This window comes from Nothobranchius furzeri, chromosome 3, assembly GCF_043380555.1.
Source record: "Nothobranchius furzeri strain GRZ-AD chromosome 3, NfurGRZ-RIMD1, whole genome shotgun sequence".
NCBI lineage: Eukaryota > Metazoa > Chordata > Actinopteri > Cyprinodontiformes > Nothobranchiidae > Nothobranchius > Nothobranchius furzeri.
This window is the reverse complement of record NC_091743.1, coordinates 79126267-79148609: the sequence shown is the minus strand read 5'-3', so window position 1 is coordinate 79148609 and position 22343 is coordinate 79126267. Positions and strand designations below refer to the sequence as shown.

The following is a 22343-nucleotide window of genomic DNA, read 5'->3' as shown; positions in this document are numbered from 1 at the left end:
TGCTCACCACTATACCACCAATGCCACATAATTCAATGTAAAATCGTTATGATCGGAAAGATGCAATTACTGGTCATTCTTGGGGTTTGAAGTTTTACATTTTTATTGTGCACTGAACTAATTTGACTTGCACCATCAGTGACTGCTGACAAAGAGTCAGATCAGAAACCGTTGTCTGTGTTCAATTTGATCTACATTAAGAAGAAACTTAATCCACAGGAAGGCAACAAAATGTAATCAAAGAAAGACCTTTTGATTTTCAACATGACAGAGATGTCCACCCAAAAACCTATAGCAGTTCCAGTGCTAAAAATGTCTCCAACGCTGTACATTCCGTCAAATTCCATGACTGTTGACAGTCTGAGGCCATAGTATAGCTTTAGTTCACTATAGCTTTTGTTCACAACACAAAAAAACTTTTCCAGAATTTGGTTCTTAAAGTCTATGTGTTGCAATAAATATTTGCTCTTAGGCGTGCTTGACTGCTTGCTGAATTTAAGACAATTGAGCCTAATTGTAGACGTTCCGGAAGGTCATTTTACACACCGATGGGACTCTACGCACATTTTTGTGGCAAAAGAAATCCAAAATCAGGACGTCAGTTGGACAATGCAAGTTCATGGAATGACTGATTCTATACAACTGTGCAAGTGTTCACTTGGTGGATTAAGAGGAAGAGTGTCTCCCTGATGGTCTAGTGGCTAGGATCCGACGCTTTCACCGTCGTGGCCCGGGTTCGATTCCCGGTCAGAGAAGAGGTTCATTTCTATATTCATTATCTAATGTCAAATATCATTGTTGATCACATAATTGAGGAAATGGCTGCTTTAAGATAAATAATTAAAAATAGGTACATTTACACAATCAGTAACTTTGGTGATGTTTAGAATGGATTAGGAAATACTCTGCAATCTGCTTAATTTGAAGTAGGACAGATGAATCTTTGCATTGGCCGGGAATCGAACCCGGGTCAACTGCTTGGAAGGCAGCTATGCTCACCACTATACCACCAATGCCACGTAATTCAATGTAAAATCGTTATGATCGGAAAGATGAAATGACTGGTCTTTCTTGGGGTTTGAAGTTTTACATTTTTATTGTGCACTAAACTAATTTGACTTGCACCATCAGTGACTGCTGACAAAGAGTCAGATCAGAAACCGTTGTCTGTGTTCAATTTGATCTACATTAAGATGAAACTTAATCCACAGGAAGGCAACAAAATGTAATCAAAGAAAGACCTTTTGATTTTCAACATGACAGAGATGTCCACCCAAAAACCTATAGCAGTTCCAGTGCTAAAATAGTCTCCAACGCTGTACATTCCGTCAAATTCCATGACTGTTGACAGTTTGAGGCCATAGTATAGCTTTAGTTCACTATAGCTTTTGTTCACAACACAAAAACACTTTTCCAGAATTTGGTTCTTAAAGTCTATGTGTTGCAATAAATATTTGCTCTTAGGCGTGCTTGACTGCTTGCTGAATTTAAGACAATTGAGCCTAATTGTAGACGTTCCGGAAGGTCATTTTACACACCGATGGGACTCTACGCACATTTTTGTGGCAAAAGAAATCCAAAATCAGGACGTCAGTTGGACAATGCAAGTTCATGGAATGACTGATTCTATACAACTGTGCAAGCGTTCACTTGGTGGAAAAAGAATAATAGTGTCTCCCTGATGGTCTAGTGGCTAGGATCCGACGCTCTCACCGTCGTGGCCCGGGTTCGATTCCCGGTCAGGGAAGAGTTTCATTTCTGTACTAAGTATCTCTTGTCAAAAATCATTGTTGATGACATAATTGAGGAAATGGCTGCTTTAAGATAAACAATTAAAAACAGGTACATTTACGCAATCAGTAGGTTTGGTGATGTTTAGAATGGAATAGGAAATACTCTGCAATCTGCTTACTTCGAAGTAGGACAGATAAATCTTTGCATTGGCCGGGAATCGAACCCGGGTCAACTGCTTGGAAGGCAGCTGTGCTCACCACTATACCACCAATGCCACATAATTCAATGTAAAATCATTATGATCGGAAAGATGCAATTACTGGTCATTCTTGGGGTTTGAAGTTTTACATTTTTATTGTGCACTGAACTAATTTGACTTGCACCATCAGTGACTGCTGACAAAGAGTCAGATCAGAAACCGTTGTCTGTGTTCAATTTGATCTACATTAAGAAGAAACTTAATCCACAGGAAGGCAACAAAATGTAATCAAAGAAAGACCTTTGATTTTCAACATGACAGAGATGTCCACCCAAAAACCTATAGCAGTTCCAGTGCTAAAATAGTCTCCAACGCTGTACATTCCGTCAAATTCCATGACTGTTGACAGTCTGAGGCCATAGTATAGCTTTAGTTCACTATAGCTTTTGTTCACAACACAAAAAAACTTTTCCAGAATTTGGTTCTTAAAGTCTATGTGTTGCAATAAATATTTGCTCTTAGGCGTGCTTGACTGCTTGCTGAATTTAAGACAATTGAGCCTAATTGTAGACGTTCCGGAAGGTCATTTTACACACCGATGGGACTCTACGCACATTTTTGTGGCAAAAGAAATCCAAAATCAGGACGTCAGTTGGACAATGCAAGTTCATGGAATGACTGATTCTATACAACTGTGCAAGTGTTCACTTGGTGGATTAAGAGGGAGAGTGTCTCCCTGATGGTCTAGTGGCTAAGATCCTACGCTTTCACCGTCGTGGCCCGGGTTCGATTCCCTGTCAGGGAAGAGTTTCATTTCTATATTCATTATCTAATGTCAAATATCATTGTTAATGACATAATTGAGGAAATGGCTGCTTTAAGATAAATAATTAAAAATAGGTATATTTACACAATCAGTAATTTTGGTGATGTTTAGAATGGATTAGGAAATACTCTGCAATCTGCTTAATTTTAAGTAGGACAGATAAATCTTTGCATTGGCCGGGAATCGAACCCGGGTCAACTGCTTGGAAGCCAGCTATGCTCACCACTATACCACCAATGCCACATAATTCAATGTAAAATCGTTATGATCGGAAAGATGCAATTACTGGTCATTCTTGGGGTTTGAAGTTTTACATTTTTATTGTGCACTGAACTAATTTGACTTGCACCATCAGTGACTGCTGACAAAGAGTCAGATCAGAAACCGTTGTCTGTGTTCAATTTGATCTACATTAAGAAGAAACTTAATCCACAGGAAGGCAACAAAATGTAATCAAAGAAAGACCTTTTGATTTTCAACATGACAGAGATGTCCACCCAAAAACCTATAGCAGTTCCAGTGCTAAAATAGTCTCCAACGCTGTACATTCCGTCAAATTCCATGACTGTTGACAGTCTGAGGCCATAGTATAGCTTTAGTTCACTATAGCTTTTGTTCACAACACAAAAACACTTTTCCAGAATTTGGTTCTTAAAGTCTATGTGTTGCTATAAATATTTGCTCTTAGGCGTGCTTGACTGATTGCTGAATTTAAGACAATTGAGCCTAATTGTAGACGTTCCGGAAGGTCATTTTACACACCGATGGGACTCTACGCACATTTTTGTGGCAAAAGAAATCCAAAATCAGGACGTCAGTTGGACAATGCAAGTTCATGGAATGACTGATTCTATACAACTGTGCAAGCGTTCACTTGGTGGAAAAAGAAGAATAGTGTCTCCCTGATGGTCTAGTGGCTAGGATCCGACGCTCTCACTGTCGTGGCCCGGGTTCGATTCCTGGTCAGGGAAGAGTTTCATTTCTGTACTCAGTATCTCTTGTCAAAAATCATTGTTGATGACATAATTGAGGAAATTGCTGCTTTAAGATAAACAATTAAAAACAGGTACATTTACGCAATCAGTAGGTTTGGTGATGTTTAGAATGGATTAGGAAATACTCTGCAATCTGCTTACTTCGAAGTAGGACAGATAAATCTTTGCATTGGCCGGGAATCGAACCCGGGTCAACTGCTTGGAAGCCAGCTATGCTCACCACTATACCACCAATGCCACATAATTCAATGTAAAATCGTTATGATCGGAAAGATGCAATTACTGGTCATTCTTGGGGTTTGAAGTTTTACATTTTTATTGTGCACTGAACTAATTTGACTTGCACCATCAGTGACTGCTGACAAAGAGTCAGATCAGAAACCGTTGTCTGTGTTCAATTTGATCTACATTAAGAAGAAACTTAATCCACAGGAAGGCAACAAAATGTAATCAAAGAAAGACCTTTTGATTTTCAACATGACAGAGATGTCCACCCAAAAACCTATAGCAGTTCCAGTGCTAAAATAGTCTCCAACGCTGTACATTCCGTCAAATTCCATGACTGTTGACAGTCTGAGGCCATAGTATAGCTTTAGTTCACTATAGCTTTTGTTCACAACACAAAAAAACTTTTCCAGAATTTGGTTCTTAAAGTCTATGTGTTGCTATAAATATTTGCTCTTAGGCGTGCTTGACTGCTTGCTGAATTTAAGACAATTGAGCCTAATTGTAGACGTTCCGGAAGGTCATTTTACACACCGATGGGACTCTACGCACATTTTTGTGGCAAAAGAAATCCAAAATCAGGACGTCAGTTGGACAATGCAAGTTCATGGAATGACTGATTCTATACAACTGTGCAAGCGTTCACTTGGTGGATAAAGAAGAATAGTGTCTCCCTGATGGTCTAGTGGCTAGGATCCGACGCTCTCACCGTCGTGGCCCGGGTTTGATTCCCGGTCAGGGAAGAGTTTCATTTCTGTACTCAGTATCTCTTGTCAAAAATCATTGTTGATGACATAATTGAGGAAATGGCTGCTTTAAGATAAACAATTAAAAACAGGTACATTTACACAATCAGTAGGTTTGGTGATGTTTAGAATGGATTAGGAAATACTCGGCAATCTGCTTACTTCGAAGTAGGACAGATAAATCTTTGCATTGGCCGGGAATCGAACCCGGGTCAACTGCTTGGAAGGCAGCTATGCTCACCACTATACCACCAATGCCACATAATTCAATGTAAAATCGTTATGATCGGAAAGATGCAATTACTGGTCATTCTTGGGGTTTGAAGTTTTACATTTTTATTGTGCACTGAACTAATTTGACTTGCACCATCAGTGACTGCTGACAAAGAGTCAGATCAGAAACCGTTGTCTGTGTTCAATTTGATCTACATTAAGAAGAAACTTAATCCACAGGAAGGCAACAAAATGTAATCAAAGAAAGACCTTTTGATTTTCAACATGACAGAGATGTCCACCCAAAAACCTATAGCAGTTCCAGTGCTAAAATAGTCTCCAACGCTGTACATTCCGTCAAATTCCATGACTGTTGACAGTCTGAGGCCATAGTATAGCTTTAGTTCACTATAGCTTTTGTTCACAACACAAAAAAACTTTTCCAGAATTTGGTTCTTAAAGTCTATGTGTTGCAATAAATATTTGCTCTTAGGCATGCTTGACTGCTTGCTGAATTTAAGACAATTGAGCCTAATTGTAGACGTTCCGGAAGGTCATTTTACACACCGATGGGACTCTACGCACATTTTTGTGGCAAAAGAAATCCAAAACCAGGACGTCAGTTGGACAATGCAAGTTCATGGAATGACTGATTCTATACAACTGTGCAAGCGTTCACTTGGTGGATAAAGAAGAATAGTGTCTCCCTGATGGTCTAGTGGCTAGGATCCGATGCTCTCACCGTCGTGGCCCGGGTTCGATTCCCGGTCAGGGAAGAGTTTCATTTCTGTACTCAGTATCTCTTGTCAAAAATCATTGTTGATGACATAATTGAGGAAATGGCTGCTTTAAGATAAACAATTAAAAACAGGTACATTTACACAATCAGTAGGTTTGGTGATGTTTAGAATGGATTAGGAAATACTCGGCAATCTGCTTACTTCGAAGTAGGACAGATAAATCTTTGCATTGGCCGGGAATCGAACCCGGGTCAACTGCTTGGAAGGCAGCTATGCTCACCACTATACCACCAATGCCACATAATTCAATGTAAAATCGTTATGATCGGAAAGATGCAATTACTGGTCATTCTTGGGGTTTGAAGTTTTACATTTTTATTGTGCACTGAACTAATTTGACTTGCACCATCAGTGACTGCTGACAAAGAGTCAGATCAGAAACCGTTGTCTGTGTTCAATTTGATCTACATTAAGAAGAAACTTAATCCACAGGAAGGCAACAAAATGTAATCAAAGAAAGACCTTTTGATTTTCAACATGACAGAGATGTCCACCCAAAAACCTATAGCAGTTCCAGTGCTAAAATAGTCTCCAACGCTGTACATTCCGTCAAATTCCATGACTGTTGACAGTTTGAGGCCATAGTATAGCTTTAGTTCACTATAGCTTTTGTTCACAACACAAAAAAACTTTTCCAGAATTTGGTTCTTAAAGTCTATGTGTTGCAATAAATATTTGCTCTTAGGCGTGCTTGACTGCTTGCTGAATTTAAGACAATTGAGCCTAATTGTAGACGTTCCGGAAGGTCATTTTACACACCGATGGGACTCTACGCACATTTTTGTGGCAAAAGAAATCCAAAATCAGGACGTCAGTTGGACAATGCAAGTTCATGGAATGACTGATTCTATACAACTGTGCAAGTGTTCACTTGGTGGATTAAGAGGAAGAGTGTCTCCCTGATGGTCTAGTGGCTAGGATCCGACGCTTTCACTGTCGTGGCCCGGGTTCGATTCCCGGTCAGAGAAGAGGTTCATTTCTATATTCATTATCTAATGTCAAATATCATTGTTGATGACATAATTGAGGAAATGGCTGCTTTAAGATAAATAATTAAAAATAGGTTCATTTACACAATCAGTAATTTTGGTGATGTTTAGAATGGATTAGGAAATACTATGCAATCTGCTTAATTTGAAGTAGGACAGATGAATCTTTGCATTGGCCGGGAATCGAACCCGGGTCAACTGCTTGGAAGGCAGCTATGCTCACCACTATACCACCAATGCCACGTAGTCAATGAAAAATCGTTATGATCGGAAAGATGAAATGACTGGTCTTTCTTGGGGTTTGAAGTTTTACATTTTTATTGTGCACTAAACTAATTTGACTTGCACCATCAGTGACTGCTGACAAAGAGTCAGATCAGAAACCGTTGTCTGTGTTCAATTTGATCTACATTAAGATGAAACTTAATCCACAGGAAGGCAACAAAATGTAATCAAAGAAAGACCTTTTGATTTTCAACATGACAGAGATGTCCACCCAAAAACCTATAGCAGTTCCAGTGCTAAAATAGTCTCCAACGCTGTACATTCCGTCAAATTTCATGACTGTTGACAGTTTGAGGCCATAGTATAGCTTTAGTTCACTATAGCTTTTGTTCACAACACAAAAAAACTTTTCCAGAATTTGGTTCTTAAAGTCTATGTGTTGCAATAAATATTTGCTCTTAGGCGTGCTTGACTGCTTGCTGAATATAAGACAATTGAGCCTAATTGTAGACGTTCCGGAAGGTCATTTTACACACCGATGGGACTCTACGCACATTTTTGTGGCAAAAGAAATCCAAAATCAGGACGTCAGTTGGACAATGCAAGTTCATGGAATGACTGATTCTATACAACTGTGCAAGCGTTCACTTGGTGTATAAAGAGGAATAGTGTCTCCCTGATGGTCTAGTGGCTAGGATCCGACGCTCTCACCGTCGTGGCCCGGGTTCGATTCCCGGTCAGGGAAGAGTTTCATTACTGTACTCTGTATCTATTGTCAAAAATCATTGTTGATGACATAATTGAGGAAATGGCTGCTTTAAGATAAATAATTAAAAACAGGTACATTTACACAATCAGTAGGTTTGGTGATGTTTAGAATGGATTAGGAAATACTCTGCAATCTGCTTACTTCGAAGTAGGACAGATAAATCTTTGCATTGGCCGGGAATCGAACCCAGGTCAACTGCTTGGAAGGCAGCTATGCTCACCACTAAACCACCAATGCCACATAATTCAATGTAAAATCGTTATGATCGGAAAGATGAAATGACTGGTCTTTCTTGGGGTTTGAAGTTTTACATTTTTATTGTGCACTAAACTAATTTGACTTGCACCATCAGTGACTGCTGACAAAGAGTCAGATCAGAAACCGTTGTCTGTGTTCAATTTGATCTACATTAAGATGAAACTTAATCCACAGGAAGGCAACAAAATGTAATCAAAGAAAGACCTTTTGATTTTCAACATGACAGTGATGTCCACCCAAAAACCTATAGCAGTTCCAGTGCTAAAATAGTCTCCAACGCTGTACATTCCGTCAAATTCCATGACTGTTGACAGTCTGAGGCCATAGTATAACTTTAGTTCACAACACAAAAAAACTTTTCCAGAATTTGGTTCTTAAAGTCTATGTGTTGCAATAAATATTTGCTCTTAGGCGTGCTTGACTGCTTGCTAAATTTAAGACAATTGAGCCTAATTGTAGACGTTCCGGAAGGTCATTTTACACACCGATGGGACTCTACGCACATTTTTGTGGCAAAAGAAATCCAAAATCAGGACGTCAGTTGGACAATGCAAGTTCATGGAATGACTGATTCTATACAACCGTGCAAGCATTCACTTGGTGGATAAAGAGGAATAGTGTCTCCCTGATGGTCTAGTGGCTAGGATCCGACGCTCTCACCGTCGTGGCCCGGGTTCGATTCCCGGTCAGGGAAGAGTTTCATTACTGTACTCTGTATCTATTGTCAAAAATCATTGTTGATGTCATAATTGAGGAAATGGCTGCTTTAATATAAATAATTGAAACAGGTATATTTACACAATCAGTAGGTTTGGTGATGTTTAGAATGGATTAGGAAATACTCTGCAATCTGCTTAATTTGAAGTAGGCCAGATGAATCTTTGCTTTGGCCGGGAATCGAACCCGGGTCAACTGCTTGGAAGGCAGCTATGCTCACCACTATACCACCAATGCCACATAATTCAATGTAAAATCGTTATGATCGGAAAGATGCAATTACTGGTCATTCTTGGGGTTTGAAGTTTTACATTTTTATTGTGCACTGAACTAATTTGACTTGCACCATCAGTGACTGCTGACAAAGAGTCAGATCAGAAACCGTTGTCTGTGTTCAATTTGATCTACATTAAGAAGAAACTTAATCCACAGGAAGGCAACAAAATGTAATCAAAGAAAGACCTTTTGATTTTCAACATGACAGAGATGTCCACCCAAAAACCTATAGCAGTTCCAGTGCTAAAATAGTCTCCAACGCTGTACATTCCGTCAAATTCCATGACTGTTGACAGTCTGAGGCCATAGTATAGCTTTAGTTCACTATAGCTTTTGTTCACAACACAAAAAAACTTTTCCAGAATTTGGTTCTTAAAGTCTATGTGTTGCAATAAATATTTGCTCTTAGGCGTGCTTGACTGCTTGCTGAATTTAAGACAATTGAGCCTAATTGTAGACGTTCCGGAAGGTCATTTTACACACCGATGGGACTCTACGCACATTTTTGTGGCAAAAGAAATCCAAAATCAGGACGTCAGTTGGACAATGCAAGTTCATGGAATGACTGATTCTATACAACTGTGCAAGCGTTCACTTGGTGGAAAAAGAAGAATAGTGTCTCCCTGATGGTCTAGTGGCTAGGATCCGACGCTCTCACCGTCGTGGCCCGGGTTCGATTCCCGGTCAGGGAAGAGTTTCATTTCTGTACTCAGTATCTCTTGTCAAAAATCATTGTTGATCACATAATTGAGGAAATGGCTGCTTTAAGATAAACAATTAAAAACAGGTACATTTACGCAATCAGTAGGTTTGGTGATGTTTAGAATGGATTAGGAAATACTCTGCAATCTGCTTACTTCGAAGTAGGACAGATAAATCTTTGCATTGGCCGGGAATCGAACCCAGGTCAACTGCTTGGAAGGCAGCTATGCTCACCACTATACCACCAATGCCACATAATTCAATGTAAAATCGTTATGATCGGAAAGATGCAATTACTGGTCATTCTTGGGGTTTGAAGTTTTACATTTTTATTGTGCACTGAACTAATTTGACTTGCACCATCAGTGACTGCTGACAAAGAGTCAGATCAGAAACCGTTGTCTGTGTTCAATTTGATCTACATTAAGAAGAAACTTAATCCACAGGAAGGCAACAAAATGTAATCAAAGAAAGACCTTTTGATTTTCAACATGACAGAGATGTCCACCCAAAAACCTATAGCAGTTCCAGTGCTAAAATAGTCTCCAACGCTGTACATTCCGTCAAATTCCATGACTGTTGACAGTCTGAGGCCATAGTATAGCTTTAGTTCACTATAGCTTTTGTTCACAACACAAAAAAACTTTTCCAGAATTTGGTTCTTAAAGTCTATGTGTTGCTATAAATATTTGCTCTTAGGCGTGCTTGACTGCTTGCTGAATTTAAGACAATTGAGCCTAATTGTAGACGTTCCGGAAGGTCATTTTACACACCGATGGGACTCTACGCACATTTTTGTGGCAAAAGAAATCCAAAATCAGGACGTCAGTTGGACAATGCAAGTTCATGGAATGACTGATTCTATACAACTGTGCAAGCGTTCACTTGGTGGAAAAAGAAGAATAGTGTCTCCCTGATGGTCTAGTGGCTAGGATCCGACGCTCTCACCGTCGTGGCCCGGGTTCGATTCCCGGTCAGGGAAGAGTTTCATTTCTGTACTCAGTATCTCTTGTCAAAAATCATTGTTGATCACATAATTGAGGAAATGGCTGCTTTAAGATAAACAATTAAAAACAGGTACATTTACGCAATCAGTAGGTTTGGTGATGTTTAGAATGGATTAGGAAATACTCTGCAATCTGCTTACTTCGAAGTAGGACAGATAAATCTTTGCATTGGCCGGGAATCGAACCCGGGTCAACTGCTTGGAAGCCAGCTATGCTCACCACTATACCACCAATGCCACATAATTCAATGTAAAATCGTTATGATCGGAAAGATGCAATTACTGGTCATTCTTGGGGTTTGAAGTTTTACATTTTTATTGTGCACTGAACTAATTTGACTTGCACCATCAGTGACTGCTGACAAAGAGTCAGATCAGAAACCGTTGTCTGTGTTCAATTTGATCTACATTAAGAAGAAACTTAATCCACAGGAAGGCAACAAAATGTAATCAAAGAAAGACCTTTTGATTGTCAACATGACAGAGATGTCCACCCAAAAACCTATAGCAGTTCCAGTGCTAAAATAGTCTCCAACGCTGTACATTCCGTCAAATTCCATGACTGTTGACAGTCTGAGGCCATAGTATAGCTTTAGTTCACTATAGCTTTTGTTCACAACACAAAAAAACTTTTCCAGAATTTGGTTCTTAAAGTCTATGTGTGGCAATAAATATTTGCTCTTAGGCGTGCTTGACTGCTTGCTGAATTTAAGACAATTGAGCCTAATTGTAGACGTTCCGGAAGGTCATTTTACACACCGATGGGACTCTACGCACATTTTTGTGGCAAAAGAAATCCAAAATCAGGATGTCAGTTGGACAATGCAAGTTCATGGAATGACTGATTCTATACAACTGTGCAAGTGTTCACTTGGTGGATTAAGAGGGAGAGTGTCTCCCTGATGGTCTAGTGGCTAGGATCCGACGCTTTCACCGTCGTGGCCCGGGTTCGATTCCCGGTCAGGGAAGAGTTTCATTTCTATATTCATTATCTAATGTCAAATATCATTGTTAATGACATAATTGAGGAAATGGCTGCTTTAAAATAAATAATTAAAAATAGGTACATTTACACAATCATTAACTTTGGTGATGTTTAGAATGGATTAGGAAATACTCTGCAATCTGCTTAATTTGAAGTAGGACAGATGAATCTTTGCATTGGCCGGGAATAGAACCCAGGTCAACTGCTTGGAAGGCAGCTATGCTCACCACTATACCACCAATGCCACGTAATTCAATGTAAAATCGTTATGATCGGAAAGATGAAATGACTGGTCTTTCTTGGGGTTTGAAGTTTTACATTTTTATTGTGCACTAAACTAATTTGACTTGCACCATCAGTGACTGCTGACAAAGAGTCAGATCAGAAACCGTTGTCTGTGTTCAATTTGATCTACATTAAGATGAAACTTAATCCACAGGAAGGCAACAAAATGTAATCAAAGAAAGACCTTTTGATTTTCAAAATGAGAGAGATGTCCACCCAAAAACCTATAGCAGTTCCAGTGCTAAAATAGTCTCCAACGCTGTACATTCCGTCAAATTCCATGACTGTTGACAGTTTGAGGCCATAGTATAGCTTTAGTTCACTATAGCTTTTGTTCACAACACAAAAACACTTTTCCAGAATTTGGTTCTTAAAGTCTATTTGTTGCAATAAATATTTGCTCTTAGGCGTGCTTGACTGCTTGCTGAATTTAAGACAATTGAGCCTAATTGTAGACGTTCCGGAAGGTCATTTTACACACCGATGGGACTCTACGCACATTTTTGTGGCAAAAGAAATCCAAAATCAGGACGTCAGTTGGACAATGCAAGTTCATGGAATGACTGATTCTATACAACTGTGCAAGCGTTCACTTGGTGGAAAAAGAAGAATAGTGTCTCCCTGATGGTCTAGTGGCTAGGATCCGACGCTCTCACCGTCGTGGCCCGGGTTCGATTCCCGGTCAGGGAAGAGTTTCATTTCTGTACTCAGTATCTCTTGTCAAAAATCATTGTTGATGACATAATTGAGGAAATGGCTGCTTTAAGATAAACAATTAAAAACAGGTACATTTACGCAATCACTAGGTTTGGTGATGTTTAGAATGGATTAGGAAATACTCTGCAATCTGCTTACTTCGAAGTAGGACAGATAAATCTTTGCATTGGCCGGGAATCGAACCCGGGTCAACTGCTTGGAAGCCAGCTATGCTCACCACTATACCACCAATGCCACATAATTCAATGTAAAATCGTTATGATCGGAAAGATGCAATTACTGGTCATTCTTGGGTTTTGAAGTTTTACATTTTTATTGTGCACTGAACTAATTTGACTTGCACCATCAGTGACTGCTGACAAAGAGTCAGATCAGAAACCGTTGTCTGTGTTCAATTTGATCTACATTAAGAAGAAACTTAATCCACAGGAAGGCAACAAAATGTAATCAAAGAAAGACCTTTTGATTTTCAACATGACAGAGATGTCCACCCAAAAACCTATAGCAGTTCCAGTGCTAAAATAGTCTCCAACGCTGTACATTCCGTCAAATTCCATGACTGTTGACAGTCTGAGGCCATAGTATAGCTTTAGTTCACTATAGCTTTTGTTCACAACACAAAAAAACTTTTCCAGAATTTGGTTCTTAAAGTCTATGTGTTGCTATAAATATTTGCTCTTAGGCGTGCTTGACTGCTTGCTGAATTTAAGACAATTGAGCCTAATTGTAGACGTTCCGGAAGGTCATTTTACACACCGATGGGACTCTACGCACATTTTTGTGGCAAAAGAAATCCAAAATCAGGACGTCAGTTGGACAATGCAAGTTCATGGAATGACTGATTCTATACAACTGTGCAAGCGTTCACTTGGTGGATAAAGAAGAATAGCGTCTCCCTGATGGTCTAGTGGCTAGGATCCGACGCTCTCACCGTCGTGGCCCGGGTTCGATTCCCGGTCAGGGAAGAGTTTCATTTCTGTACTCAGTATCTCTTGTCAAAAATCATTGTTGATCACATAATTGAGGAAATGGCTGCTTTAAGATAAACAATTAAAAACAGGTACATTTACACAATCAGTAGTTTTGGTGATGTTTAGAATGGATTAGGAAATACTATGCAATCTGCTTAATTTGAAGTAGGACAGATGAATCTTTGCATTGGCCGGGAATCGAACCCGGGTCAACTGCTTGGAAGGCAGCTATGCTCACCACTATACCACCAATGCCACATAATTCAATGTAAAATCGTTATGATCGGAAAGATGCAATTACTGGTCATTCTTGGGGTTTGAAGTTTTACATTTTTATTGTGCACTGAACTAATTTGACTTGCACCATCAGTGACTGCTGACAAAGAGTCAGATCAGAAACCGTTGTCTGTGTTCAATTTGATCTACATTAAGAAGAAACTTAATCCACAGGAAGGCAACAAAATGTAATCAAAGAAAGACCTTTTGATTTTCAACATGACAGAGATGTCCACCCAAAAACCTATAGCAGTTCCAGTGCTAAAATAGTCTCCAACGCTGTACATTCCGTCAAATTCCATGACTGTTGACAGTCTAAGGCCATAGTATAGCTTTAGTTCACTATAGCTTTTGTTCACAACACAAAAAAACTTTTCCAGAATTTGGTTCTTAAAGTCTATGTGTTGCAATAAATATTTGCTCTTAGGCGTGCTTGACTGCTTGCTGAATTTAAGACAATTGAGCCTAATTGTAGACGTTCCGGAAGGTCATTTTACACACCGATGGGACTCTACGCACATTTTTGTGGCAAAAGAAATCCAAAATCAGGACGTCAGTTGGACAATGCAAGTTCATGGAATGACTGATTCTATACAACTGTGCAAGTGTTCACTTGGTGGATTAAGAGGGAGAGTGTCTCCCTGATGGTCTTGTGGCTAGGATCCGACGCTTTCACCGTCGTGGCCCGGGTTCGATTCCCGGTCAGGGAAGAGTTTCATTTCTATATTCATTATCTAATGTCAAATATCATTGTTAATGACATAATTGAGGAAATGGCTGCTTTAAAATAAAAAATTAAAAATAGGTACATTTACACAATCATTAACTTTGGTGATGTTTAGAATGGATTAGGAAATACTCTGCAATCTGCTTAATTTGAAGTAGAACAGATGAATCTTTGCATTGGCCGGGAATCGAACCCGGGTCAACTGCTTGGAAGGCAGCTATGCTCACCACTATACCACCAATGCCACGTAATTCAATGTAAAATCGTTATGATCGGAAAGATGAAATGACTGGTCTTTCTTGGGGTTTGAAGTTTTACATTTTTATTGTGCACTAAACTAATTTGACTTGCACCATCAGTGACTGCTGACAAAGAGTCAGATCAGAAACCGTTGTCTGTGTTCAATTTGATCTACATTAAGATGAAACTTAATCCACAGGAAGGCAACAAAATGTAATCAAAGAAAGACCTTTTGATTTTCAACATGACAGAGATGTCCACCCAAAAACCTATAGCAGTTCCAGTGCTAAAATAGTCTCCAACGCTGTACATTCCGTCAAATTCCATGACTGTTGACAGTCTGAGGCCATAGTATAGCTTTAGTTCACTATAGCTTTTGTTCACAACACAAAAAAACTTTTCCAGAATTTGGTTCTTAAAGTCTATGTGTTGCTATAAATATTTGCTCTTAGGCGTGCTTGACTGCTTGCTGAATTTAAGACAATTGAGCCTAATTGTAGACGTTCCGGAAGGTCATTTTACACACCGATGGGACTCTACGCACATTTTTGTGGCAAAAGAAATCCAAAATCAGGACGTCAGTTGGACAATGCAAGTTCATGGAATGACTGATTCTATACAACTGTGCAAGCGTTCACTTGGTGGAAAAAGAAGAATAGTGTCTCCCTGATGGTCTAGTGGCTAGGATCCGACGCTCTCACCGTCGTGGCCCGGGTTCGATTTCCGGTCAGGGAAGAGTTTCATTTCTGTACTCAGTATCTCTTGTCAAAAATCATTGTTGTTCACATAATTGAGGAAATGGCTGCTTTAAGATAAACAATTAAAAACAGGTACATTTACGCAATCACTAGGTTTGGTGATGTTTAGAATGGATTAGGAAATACTCTGCAATCTGCTTACTTCGAAGTAGGACAGATAAATCTTTGCATTGGCCGGGAATCGAACCCGGGTCAACTGCTTGGAAGCCAGCTATGCTCACCACTATACCACCAATGCCACATAATTCAATGTAAAATCGTTATGATCGGAAAGATGCAATTACTGGTCATTCTTGGGTTTTGAAGTTTTACATTTTTATTGTGCACTGAACTAATTTGACTTGCACCATCAGTGACTGCTGACAAAGAGTCAGATCAGAAACCGTTGTCTGTGTTCAATTTGATCTACATTAAGAAGAAACTTAATCCACAGGAAGGCAACAAAATGTAATCAAAGAAAGACCTTTTGATTTTCAACATGACAGAGATGTCCACCCAAAAACCTATAGCAGTTCCAGTGCTAAAATAGTCTCCAACGCTGTACATTCCGTCAAATTCCATGACTGTTGACAGTCTGAGGCCATAGTATAGCTTTAGTTCACTATAGCTTTTGTTCACAACACAAAAAAACTTTTCCAGAATTTGGTTCTTAAAGTCTATGTGTTGCTATAAATATTTGCTCTTAGGCGTGCTTGACTGCTTGCTGAATTTAAGACAATTGAGCCTAATTGTAGACGTTCCGGAAGGTCATTTTACACACCGATGGGACTCTACGCACATTTTTGTGGCAAAAGAAATCCAAAATCAGGACGTCAGTTGGACAATGCAAGTTCATGGAATGACTGATTCTATACAACTGTGCAAGCGTTCACTTGGTGGATAAAGAAGAATAGTGTCTCCCTGATGGTCTAGTGGCTAGGATCCGACGCTCTCACCGTCGTGGCCCGGGTTCGATTCCCGGTCAGGGAAGAGTTTCATTTCTGTACTCAGTATCTCTTGTCAAAAATCATTGTTGATCACATAATTGAGGAAATGGCTGCTTTAAGATAAACAATTAAAAACAGGTACATTTACACAATCAGTAGTTTTGGTGATGTTTAGAATGGATTAGGAAATACTATGCAATCTGCTTAATTTGAAGTAGGACAGATGAATCTTTGCATTGGCCGGGAATCGAACCCGGGTCAACTGCTTGGAAGGCAGCTATGCTCACCACTATACCACCAATGCCACATAATTCAATGTAAAATCGTTATGATCGGAAAGATGCAATTACTGGTCATTCTTGGGGTTTGAAGTTTTACATTTTTATTGTGCACTGAACTAATTTGACTTGCACCATCAGTGACTGCTGACAAAGAGTCAGATCAGAAACCGTTGTCTGTGTTCAATTTGATCTACATTAAGAAGAAACTTAATCCACAGGAAGGCAACAAAATGTAATCAAAGAAAGACCTTTTGATTTTCAACATGACAGAGATGTCCACCCAAAAACCTATAGCAGTTCCAGTGCTAAAATAGTCTCCAACGCTGTACATTCCGTCAAATTCCATGACTGTTGACAGTCTAAGGCCATAGTATAGCTTTAGTTCACTATAGCTTTTGTTCACAACACAAAAAAACTTTTCCAGAATTTGGTTCTTAAAGTCTATGTGTTGCAATAAATATTTGCTCTTAGGCGTGCTTGACTGCTTGCTGAATTTAAGACAATTGAGCCTAATTGTAGACGTTCCGGAAGGTCATTTTACACACCGATGGGACTCTACGCACATTTTTGTGGCAAAAGAAATCCAAAATCAGGACGTCAGTTGGACAATGCAAGTTCATGGAATGACTGATTCTATACAACTGTGCAAGTGTTCACTTGGTGGATTAAGAGGGAGAGTGTCTCCCTGATGGTCTTGTGGCTAGGATCCGACGCTTTCACCGTCGTGGCCCGGGTTCGATTCCCGGTCAGGGAAGAGTTTCATTTCTATATTCATTATCTAATGTCAAATATCATTGTTAATGACATAATTGAGGAAATGGCTGCTTTAAAATAAAAAATTAAAAATAGGTACATTTACACAATCATTAACTTTGGTGATGTTTAGAATGGATTAGGAAATACTCTGCAATCTGCTTAATTTGAAGTAGAACAGATGAATCTTTGCATTGGCCGGGAATCGAACCCGGGTCAACTGCTTGGAAGGCAGCTATGCTCACCACTATACCACCAATGCCACGTAATTCAATGTAAAATCGTTATGATCGGAAAGATGAAATGACTGGTCTTTCTTGGGGTTTGAAGTTTTACATTTTTATTGTGCACTAAACTAATTTGACTTGCACCATCAGTGACTGCTGACAAAGAGTCAGATCAGAAACCGTTGTCTGTGTTCAATTTGATCTACATTAAGATGAAACTTAATCCACAGGAAGGCAACAAAATGTAATCAAAGAAAGACCTTTTGATTTTCAACATGACAGAGATGTCCACCCAAAAACCTATAGCAGTTCCAGTGCTAAAATAGTCTCCAACGCTGTACATTCCGTCAAATTCCATGACTGTTGACAGTCTGAGGCCATAGTATAGCTTTAGTTCACTATAGCTTTTGTTCACAACACAAAAAAACTTTTCCAGAATTTGGTTCTTAAAGTCTATGTGTTGCTATAAATATTTGCTCTTAGGCGTGCTTGACTGCTTGCTGAATTTAAGACAATTGAGCCTAATTGTAGACGTTCCGGAAGGTCATTTTACACACCGATGGGACTCTACGCACATTTTTGTGGCAAAAGAAATCCAAAATCAGGACGTCAGTTGGACAATGCAAGTTCATGGAATGACTGATTCTATACAACTGTGCAAGCGTTCACTTGGTGGAAAAAGAAGAATAGTGTCTCCCTGATGGTCTAGTGGCTAGGATCCGACGCTCTCACCGTCGTGGCCCGGGTTCGATTTCCGGTCAGGGAAGAGTTTCATTTCTGTACTCAGTATCTCTTGTCAAAAATCATTGTTGTTCACATAATTGAGGAAATGGCTGCTTTAAGATAAACAATTAAAAACAGGTACATTTACGCAATCAGTAGGTTTGGTGATGTTTAGAATGGATTAGGAAATACTCTGCAATCTGCTTACTTCGAAGTAGGACAGATAAATCTTTGCATTGGCCGGGAATCGAACCCGGGTCAACTGCTTGGAAGCCAGCTATGCTCACCACTATACCACCAATGCCACATAATTCAATGTAAAATCGTTATGATCGGAAAGATGCAATTACTGGTCATTCTTGGGGTTTGAAGTTTTACATTTTTATTGTGCACTGAACTAATTTGACTTGCACCATCAGTGACTGCTGACAAAGAGTCAGATCAGAAACCGTTGTCTGTGTTCAATTTGATCTACATTAAGAAGAAACTTAATCCACAGGAAGGCAACAAAATGTAATCAAAGAAAGACCTTTTGATTTTCAACATGACAGAGATGTCCACCCAAAAACCTATAGCAGTTCCAGTGCTAAAATAGTCTCCAACGCTGTACATTCCGTCAAATTCCATGACTGTTGACAGTCTGAGGCCATAGTATAGCTTTAGTTCACTATAGCTTTTGTTCACAACACAAAAAAACTTTTCCAGAATTTGGTTCTTAAAGTCTATGTGTTGCAATAAATATTTGCTCTTAGGCGTGCTTGACTGCTTGCTGAATTTAAGACAATTGAGCCTAATTGTAGACGTTCCGGAAGGTCATTTTACACACCGATGGGACTCTACGCACATTTTTGTGGCAAAAGAAATCCAAAATCAGGACGTCAGTTGGACAATGCAAGTTCATGGAATGACTGATTCTATACAACTGTGCAAGTGTTCACTTGGTGGATTAAGAGGGAGAGTGTCTCCCTGATGGTCTAGTGGCTAGGATCCGACGCTTTCACCGTCGTGGCCCGGGTTCGATTCCCGGTCAGGGAAGAGTTTCATTTCTATATTCATTATCTAATGTCAAATATCATTGTTAATGACATAATTGAGGAAATGGCTGCTTTAAAATAAATAATTAAAAATAGGTACATTTACACAATCATTAACTTTGGTGATGTTTAGAATGGATTAGGAAATACTCTGCAATCTGCTTAATTTGAAGTAGGACAGATGAATCTTTGCATTGGCCAGGAATAGAACCCAGGTCAACTGCTTGGAAGGCAGCTATGCTCACCACTATACCACCAATGCCACGTAATTCAATGTAAAATCGTTATGATCGGAAAGATGAAATGACTGGTCTTTCTTGGGGTTTGAAGTTTTACATTTTTATTGTGCACTAAACTAATTTGACTTGCACCATCAGTGACTGCTGACAAAGAGTCAGATCAGAAACCGTTGTCTGTGTTCAATTTGATCTACATTAAGATGAAACTTAATCCACAGGAAGGCAACAAAATGTAATCAAAGAAAGACCTTTTGATTTTCAACATGACAGAGATGTCCACCCAAAAACCTATAGCAGTTCCAGTGCTAAAATAGTCTCCAACGCTGTACATTCCGTCAAATTCCATGACTGTTGACAGTTTGAGGCCATAGTATAGCTTTAGTTCACTATAGCTTTTGTTCACAACACAAAAACACTTTTCCAGAATTTGGTTCTTAAAGTCTATTTGTTGCAATAAATATTTGCTCTTAGGCGTGCTTGACTGCTTGCTGAATTTAAGACAATTGAGCCTAATTGTAGACGTTCCGGAAGGTCATTTTACACACCGATGGGACTCTACGCACATTTTTGTGGCAAAAGAAATCCAAAATCAGGACGTCAGTTGGACAATGCAAGTTCATGGAATGACTGATTCTATACAACTGTGCAAGCGTTCACTTGGTGGAAAAAGAAGAATAGTGTCTCCCTGATGGTCTAGTGGCTAGGATCCGACGCTCTCACCGTCGTGGCCCGGGTTCGATTCCCGGTCAGGGAAGAGTTTCATTTCTGTACTCAGTATCTCTTGTCAAAAATCATTGTTGATGACATAATTGAGGAAATGGCTGCTTTAAGATAAACAATTAAAAACAGGTACATTTACGCAATCACTAGGTTTGGTGATGTTTAGAATGGATTAGGAAATACTCTGCAATCTGCTTACTTCGAAGTAGGACAGATAAATCTTTGCATTGGCCGGGAATCGAACCCGGGTCAACTGCTTGGAAGCCAGCTATGCTCACCACTATACCACCAATGCCACATAATTCAATGTAAAATCGTTATGATCAGAAAGATGCAATTACTGGTCATTCTTGGGTTTTGAAGTTTTACATTTTTATTGTGCACTGAACTAATTTGACTTGCACCATCAGTGACTGCTGACAAAGAGTCAGATCAGAAACCGTTGTCTGTGTTCAATTTGATCTACATTAAGAAGAAACTTAATCCACAGGAAGGCAACAAAATGTAATCAAAGAAAGACCTTTTGATTTTCAACATGACAGAGATGTCCACCCAAAAACCTATAGCAGTTCCAGTGCTAAAATAGTCTCCAACGCTGTACATTCCGTCAAATTCCATGACTGTTGACAGTCTGAGGCCATAGTATAGCTTTAGTTCACTATAGCTTTTGTTCACAACACAAAAAAACTTTTCCAGAATTTGGTTCTTAAAGTCTATGTGTTGCTATAAATATTTGCTCTTAGGCGTGCTTGACTGCTTGCTGAATTTAAGACAATTGAGCCTAATTGTAGACGTTCCGGAAGGTCATTTTACACACCGATGGGACTCTACGCACATTTTTGTGGCAAAAGAAATCCAAAATCAGGACGTCAGTTGGACAATGCAAGTTCATGGAATGACTGATTCTATACAACTGTGCAAGCGTTCACTTGGTGGATAAAGAAGAATAGTGTCTCCCTGATGGTCTAGTGGCTAGGATCCGACGCTCTCACCGTCGTGGCCCGGGTTCGATTCCCGGTCAGGGAAGAGTTTCATTTCTGTACTCAGTATCTCTTGTCAAAAATCATTGTTGATCACATAATTGAGGAAATGGCAGCTTTAAGATAAACAATTAAAAACAGGTACATTTACACAATCAGTAGTTTTGGTGATGTTTAGAATGGATTAGGAAATACTCTGCAATTTGCTTACTTCGAAGTAGGACAGATAAATCTTTGCATTGGCTGGGAATCGAACCCGGGTCAACTGCTTGGAAGGCAGCTATGCTCACCACTATACCACCAATGCCACATAATTCAATGTAAAATCGTTATGATCGGAAAGATGCAATTACTGGTCATTCTTGGGGTTTGAAGTTTTACATTTTTATTGTGCACTGAACTAATTTGACTTGCACCATCAGTGACTGCTGACAAAGAGTCAGATCAGAAACCGTTGTCTGTGTTAAATTTGATCTACATTAAGAAGAAACTTAATCCACAGGAAGGCAACAAAATGTAATCAAAGAAAGACCTTTTGATTTTCAACATGACAGAGATGTCCACCCAAAAACCTATAGCAGTTCCAGTGCTAAAATAGTCTCCAACGCTGTACATTCCGTCAAATTCCATGACTGTTGACAGTCTGAGGCCATAGTATAGCTTTAGTTCACTATAGCTTTTGTTCACAACACAAAAAAACTTTTCCAGAATTTGGTTCTTAAAGTCTATGTGTTGCAATAAATATTTGCTCTTAGGCGTGCTTGACTGCTTGCTGAATTTAAGACAATTGAGCCTAATTGTAGACGTTCCGGAAGGTCATT

The 22343-nt window shown here is 39.4% G+C and overlaps 41 non-coding genes across 41 annotated transcripts; 21 read left to right on the top strand and 20 right to left on the bottom strand.

Annotated features, from left to right (window-relative positions):
- The first annotated feature begins 683 nt into the window (after positions 1-683).
- Positions 684-755, top strand: trnae-uuc (transfer RNA glutamic acid (anticodon UUC)). The gene has a single exon. It is a non-coding gene; the product is annotated as a tRNA-Glu (tRNA).
- Positions 756-944: 189 nt separating this feature from the next.
- On the bottom strand, positions 945-1016 carry trnag-ucc (transfer RNA glycine (anticodon UCC)). Its single transcript has one exon. It is a non-coding gene; the product is annotated as a tRNA-Gly (tRNA).
- A 659-nt stretch (positions 1017-1675) lies between these two features.
- trnae-cuc (transfer RNA glutamic acid (anticodon CUC)) lies at positions 1676-1747 on the top strand. The gene has a single exon. It is a non-coding gene; the product is annotated as a tRNA-Glu (tRNA).
- Positions 1748-1936: 189 nt separating this feature from the next.
- trnag-ucc (transfer RNA glycine (anticodon UCC)) lies at positions 1937-2008 on the bottom strand. The gene has a single exon. It is a non-coding gene; the product is annotated as a tRNA-Gly (tRNA).
- A 919-nt stretch (positions 2009-2927) lies between these two features.
- On the bottom strand, positions 2928-2999 carry trnag-ucc (transfer RNA glycine (anticodon UCC)). Its single transcript has one exon. It is a non-coding gene; the product is annotated as a tRNA-Gly (tRNA).
- Positions 3000-3658: 659 nt separating this feature from the next.
- On the top strand, positions 3659-3730 carry trnae-cuc (transfer RNA glutamic acid (anticodon CUC)). The gene has a single exon. It is a non-coding gene; the product is annotated as a tRNA-Glu (tRNA).
- A 189-nt stretch (positions 3731-3919) lies between these two features.
- Positions 3920-3991, bottom strand: trnag-ucc (transfer RNA glycine (anticodon UCC)). Its single transcript has one exon. It is a non-coding gene; the product is annotated as a tRNA-Gly (tRNA).
- A 659-nt stretch (positions 3992-4650) lies between these two features.
- Positions 4651-4722, top strand: trnae-cuc (transfer RNA glutamic acid (anticodon CUC)). The gene has a single exon. It is a non-coding gene; the product is annotated as a tRNA-Glu (tRNA).
- Positions 4723-4911: 189 nt separating this feature from the next.
- Positions 4912-4983, bottom strand: trnag-ucc (transfer RNA glycine (anticodon UCC)). The gene has a single exon. It is a non-coding gene; the product is annotated as a tRNA-Gly (tRNA).
- Positions 4984-5642: 659 nt separating this feature from the next.
- On the top strand, positions 5643-5714 carry trnae-cuc (transfer RNA glutamic acid (anticodon CUC)). Its single transcript has one exon. It is a non-coding gene; the product is annotated as a tRNA-Glu (tRNA).
- Positions 5715-5903: 189 nt separating this feature from the next.
- On the bottom strand, positions 5904-5975 carry trnag-ucc (transfer RNA glycine (anticodon UCC)). The gene has a single exon. It is a non-coding gene; the product is annotated as a tRNA-Gly (tRNA).
- A 659-nt stretch (positions 5976-6634) lies between these two features.
- Positions 6635-6706, top strand: trnae-uuc (transfer RNA glutamic acid (anticodon UUC)). The gene has a single exon. It is a non-coding gene; the product is annotated as a tRNA-Glu (tRNA).
- A 189-nt stretch (positions 6707-6895) lies between these two features.
- On the bottom strand, positions 6896-6967 carry trnag-ucc (transfer RNA glycine (anticodon UCC)). Its single transcript has one exon. It is a non-coding gene; the product is annotated as a tRNA-Gly (tRNA).
- A 658-nt stretch (positions 6968-7625) lies between these two features.
- Positions 7626-7697, top strand: trnae-cuc (transfer RNA glutamic acid (anticodon CUC)). The gene has a single exon. It is a non-coding gene; the product is annotated as a tRNA-Glu (tRNA).
- A 189-nt stretch (positions 7698-7886) lies between these two features.
- Positions 7887-7958, bottom strand: trnag-ucc (transfer RNA glycine (anticodon UCC)). Its single transcript has one exon. It is a non-coding gene; the product is annotated as a tRNA-Gly (tRNA).
- A 643-nt stretch (positions 7959-8601) lies between these two features.
- On the top strand, positions 8602-8673 carry trnae-cuc (transfer RNA glutamic acid (anticodon CUC)). The gene has a single exon. It is a non-coding gene; the product is annotated as a tRNA-Glu (tRNA).
- Positions 8674-8861: 188 nt separating this feature from the next.
- Positions 8862-8933, bottom strand: trnag-ucc (transfer RNA glycine (anticodon UCC)). Its single transcript has one exon. It is a non-coding gene; the product is annotated as a tRNA-Gly (tRNA).
- Positions 8934-9592: 659 nt separating this feature from the next.
- trnae-cuc (transfer RNA glutamic acid (anticodon CUC)) lies at positions 9593-9664 on the top strand. Its single transcript has one exon. It is a non-coding gene; the product is annotated as a tRNA-Glu (tRNA).
- A 189-nt stretch (positions 9665-9853) lies between these two features.
- trnag-ucc (transfer RNA glycine (anticodon UCC)) lies at positions 9854-9925 on the bottom strand. The gene has a single exon. It is a non-coding gene; the product is annotated as a tRNA-Gly (tRNA).
- Positions 9926-10584: 659 nt separating this feature from the next.
- On the top strand, positions 10585-10656 carry trnae-cuc (transfer RNA glutamic acid (anticodon CUC)). The gene has a single exon. It is a non-coding gene; the product is annotated as a tRNA-Glu (tRNA).
- A 189-nt stretch (positions 10657-10845) lies between these two features.
- On the bottom strand, positions 10846-10917 carry trnag-ucc (transfer RNA glycine (anticodon UCC)). The gene has a single exon. It is a non-coding gene; the product is annotated as a tRNA-Gly (tRNA).
- Positions 10918-11576: 659 nt separating this feature from the next.
- trnae-uuc (transfer RNA glutamic acid (anticodon UUC)) lies at positions 11577-11648 on the top strand. Its single transcript has one exon. It is a non-coding gene; the product is annotated as a tRNA-Glu (tRNA).
- A 920-nt stretch (positions 11649-12568) lies between these two features.
- On the top strand, positions 12569-12640 carry trnae-cuc (transfer RNA glutamic acid (anticodon CUC)). Its single transcript has one exon. It is a non-coding gene; the product is annotated as a tRNA-Glu (tRNA).
- Positions 12641-12829: 189 nt separating this feature from the next.
- trnag-ucc (transfer RNA glycine (anticodon UCC)) lies at positions 12830-12901 on the bottom strand. Its single transcript has one exon. It is a non-coding gene; the product is annotated as a tRNA-Gly (tRNA).
- Positions 12902-13560: 659 nt separating this feature from the next.
- trnae-cuc (transfer RNA glutamic acid (anticodon CUC)) lies at positions 13561-13632 on the top strand. The gene has a single exon. It is a non-coding gene; the product is annotated as a tRNA-Glu (tRNA).
- Positions 13633-13821: 189 nt separating this feature from the next.
- trnag-ucc (transfer RNA glycine (anticodon UCC)) lies at positions 13822-13893 on the bottom strand. The gene has a single exon. It is a non-coding gene; the product is annotated as a tRNA-Gly (tRNA).
- A 659-nt stretch (positions 13894-14552) lies between these two features.
- On the top strand, positions 14553-14624 carry trnae-uuc (transfer RNA glutamic acid (anticodon UUC)). Its single transcript has one exon. It is a non-coding gene; the product is annotated as a tRNA-Glu (tRNA).
- A 189-nt stretch (positions 14625-14813) lies between these two features.
- Positions 14814-14885, bottom strand: trnag-ucc (transfer RNA glycine (anticodon UCC)). The gene has a single exon. It is a non-coding gene; the product is annotated as a tRNA-Gly (tRNA).
- A 659-nt stretch (positions 14886-15544) lies between these two features.
- trnae-cuc (transfer RNA glutamic acid (anticodon CUC)) lies at positions 15545-15616 on the top strand. Its single transcript has one exon. It is a non-coding gene; the product is annotated as a tRNA-Glu (tRNA).
- Positions 15617-15805: 189 nt separating this feature from the next.
- trnag-ucc (transfer RNA glycine (anticodon UCC)) lies at positions 15806-15877 on the bottom strand. Its single transcript has one exon. It is a non-coding gene; the product is annotated as a tRNA-Gly (tRNA).
- A 659-nt stretch (positions 15878-16536) lies between these two features.
- On the top strand, positions 16537-16608 carry trnae-cuc (transfer RNA glutamic acid (anticodon CUC)). The gene has a single exon. It is a non-coding gene; the product is annotated as a tRNA-Glu (tRNA).
- A 189-nt stretch (positions 16609-16797) lies between these two features.
- On the bottom strand, positions 16798-16869 carry trnag-ucc (transfer RNA glycine (anticodon UCC)). The gene has a single exon. It is a non-coding gene; the product is annotated as a tRNA-Gly (tRNA).
- A 659-nt stretch (positions 16870-17528) lies between these two features.
- Positions 17529-17600, top strand: trnae-uuc (transfer RNA glutamic acid (anticodon UUC)). The gene has a single exon. It is a non-coding gene; the product is annotated as a tRNA-Glu (tRNA).
- A 189-nt stretch (positions 17601-17789) lies between these two features.
- trnag-ucc (transfer RNA glycine (anticodon UCC)) lies at positions 17790-17861 on the bottom strand. The gene has a single exon. It is a non-coding gene; the product is annotated as a tRNA-Gly (tRNA).
- Positions 17862-18520: 659 nt separating this feature from the next.
- trnae-cuc (transfer RNA glutamic acid (anticodon CUC)) lies at positions 18521-18592 on the top strand. The gene has a single exon. It is a non-coding gene; the product is annotated as a tRNA-Glu (tRNA).
- Positions 18593-18781: 189 nt separating this feature from the next.
- Positions 18782-18853, bottom strand: trnag-ucc (transfer RNA glycine (anticodon UCC)). The gene has a single exon. It is a non-coding gene; the product is annotated as a tRNA-Gly (tRNA).
- Positions 18854-19512: 659 nt separating this feature from the next.
- trnae-uuc (transfer RNA glutamic acid (anticodon UUC)) lies at positions 19513-19584 on the top strand. The gene has a single exon. It is a non-coding gene; the product is annotated as a tRNA-Glu (tRNA).
- A 920-nt stretch (positions 19585-20504) lies between these two features.
- On the top strand, positions 20505-20576 carry trnae-cuc (transfer RNA glutamic acid (anticodon CUC)). The gene has a single exon. It is a non-coding gene; the product is annotated as a tRNA-Glu (tRNA).
- A 189-nt stretch (positions 20577-20765) lies between these two features.
- trnag-ucc (transfer RNA glycine (anticodon UCC)) lies at positions 20766-20837 on the bottom strand. Its single transcript has one exon. It is a non-coding gene; the product is annotated as a tRNA-Gly (tRNA).
- A 659-nt stretch (positions 20838-21496) lies between these two features.
- On the top strand, positions 21497-21568 carry trnae-cuc (transfer RNA glutamic acid (anticodon CUC)). Its single transcript has one exon. It is a non-coding gene; the product is annotated as a tRNA-Glu (tRNA).
- A 189-nt stretch (positions 21569-21757) lies between these two features.
- trnag-ucc (transfer RNA glycine (anticodon UCC)) lies at positions 21758-21829 on the bottom strand. The gene has a single exon. It is a non-coding gene; the product is annotated as a tRNA-Gly (tRNA).
- Between the last annotated feature and the right edge of the window lie 514 nt (positions 21830-22343).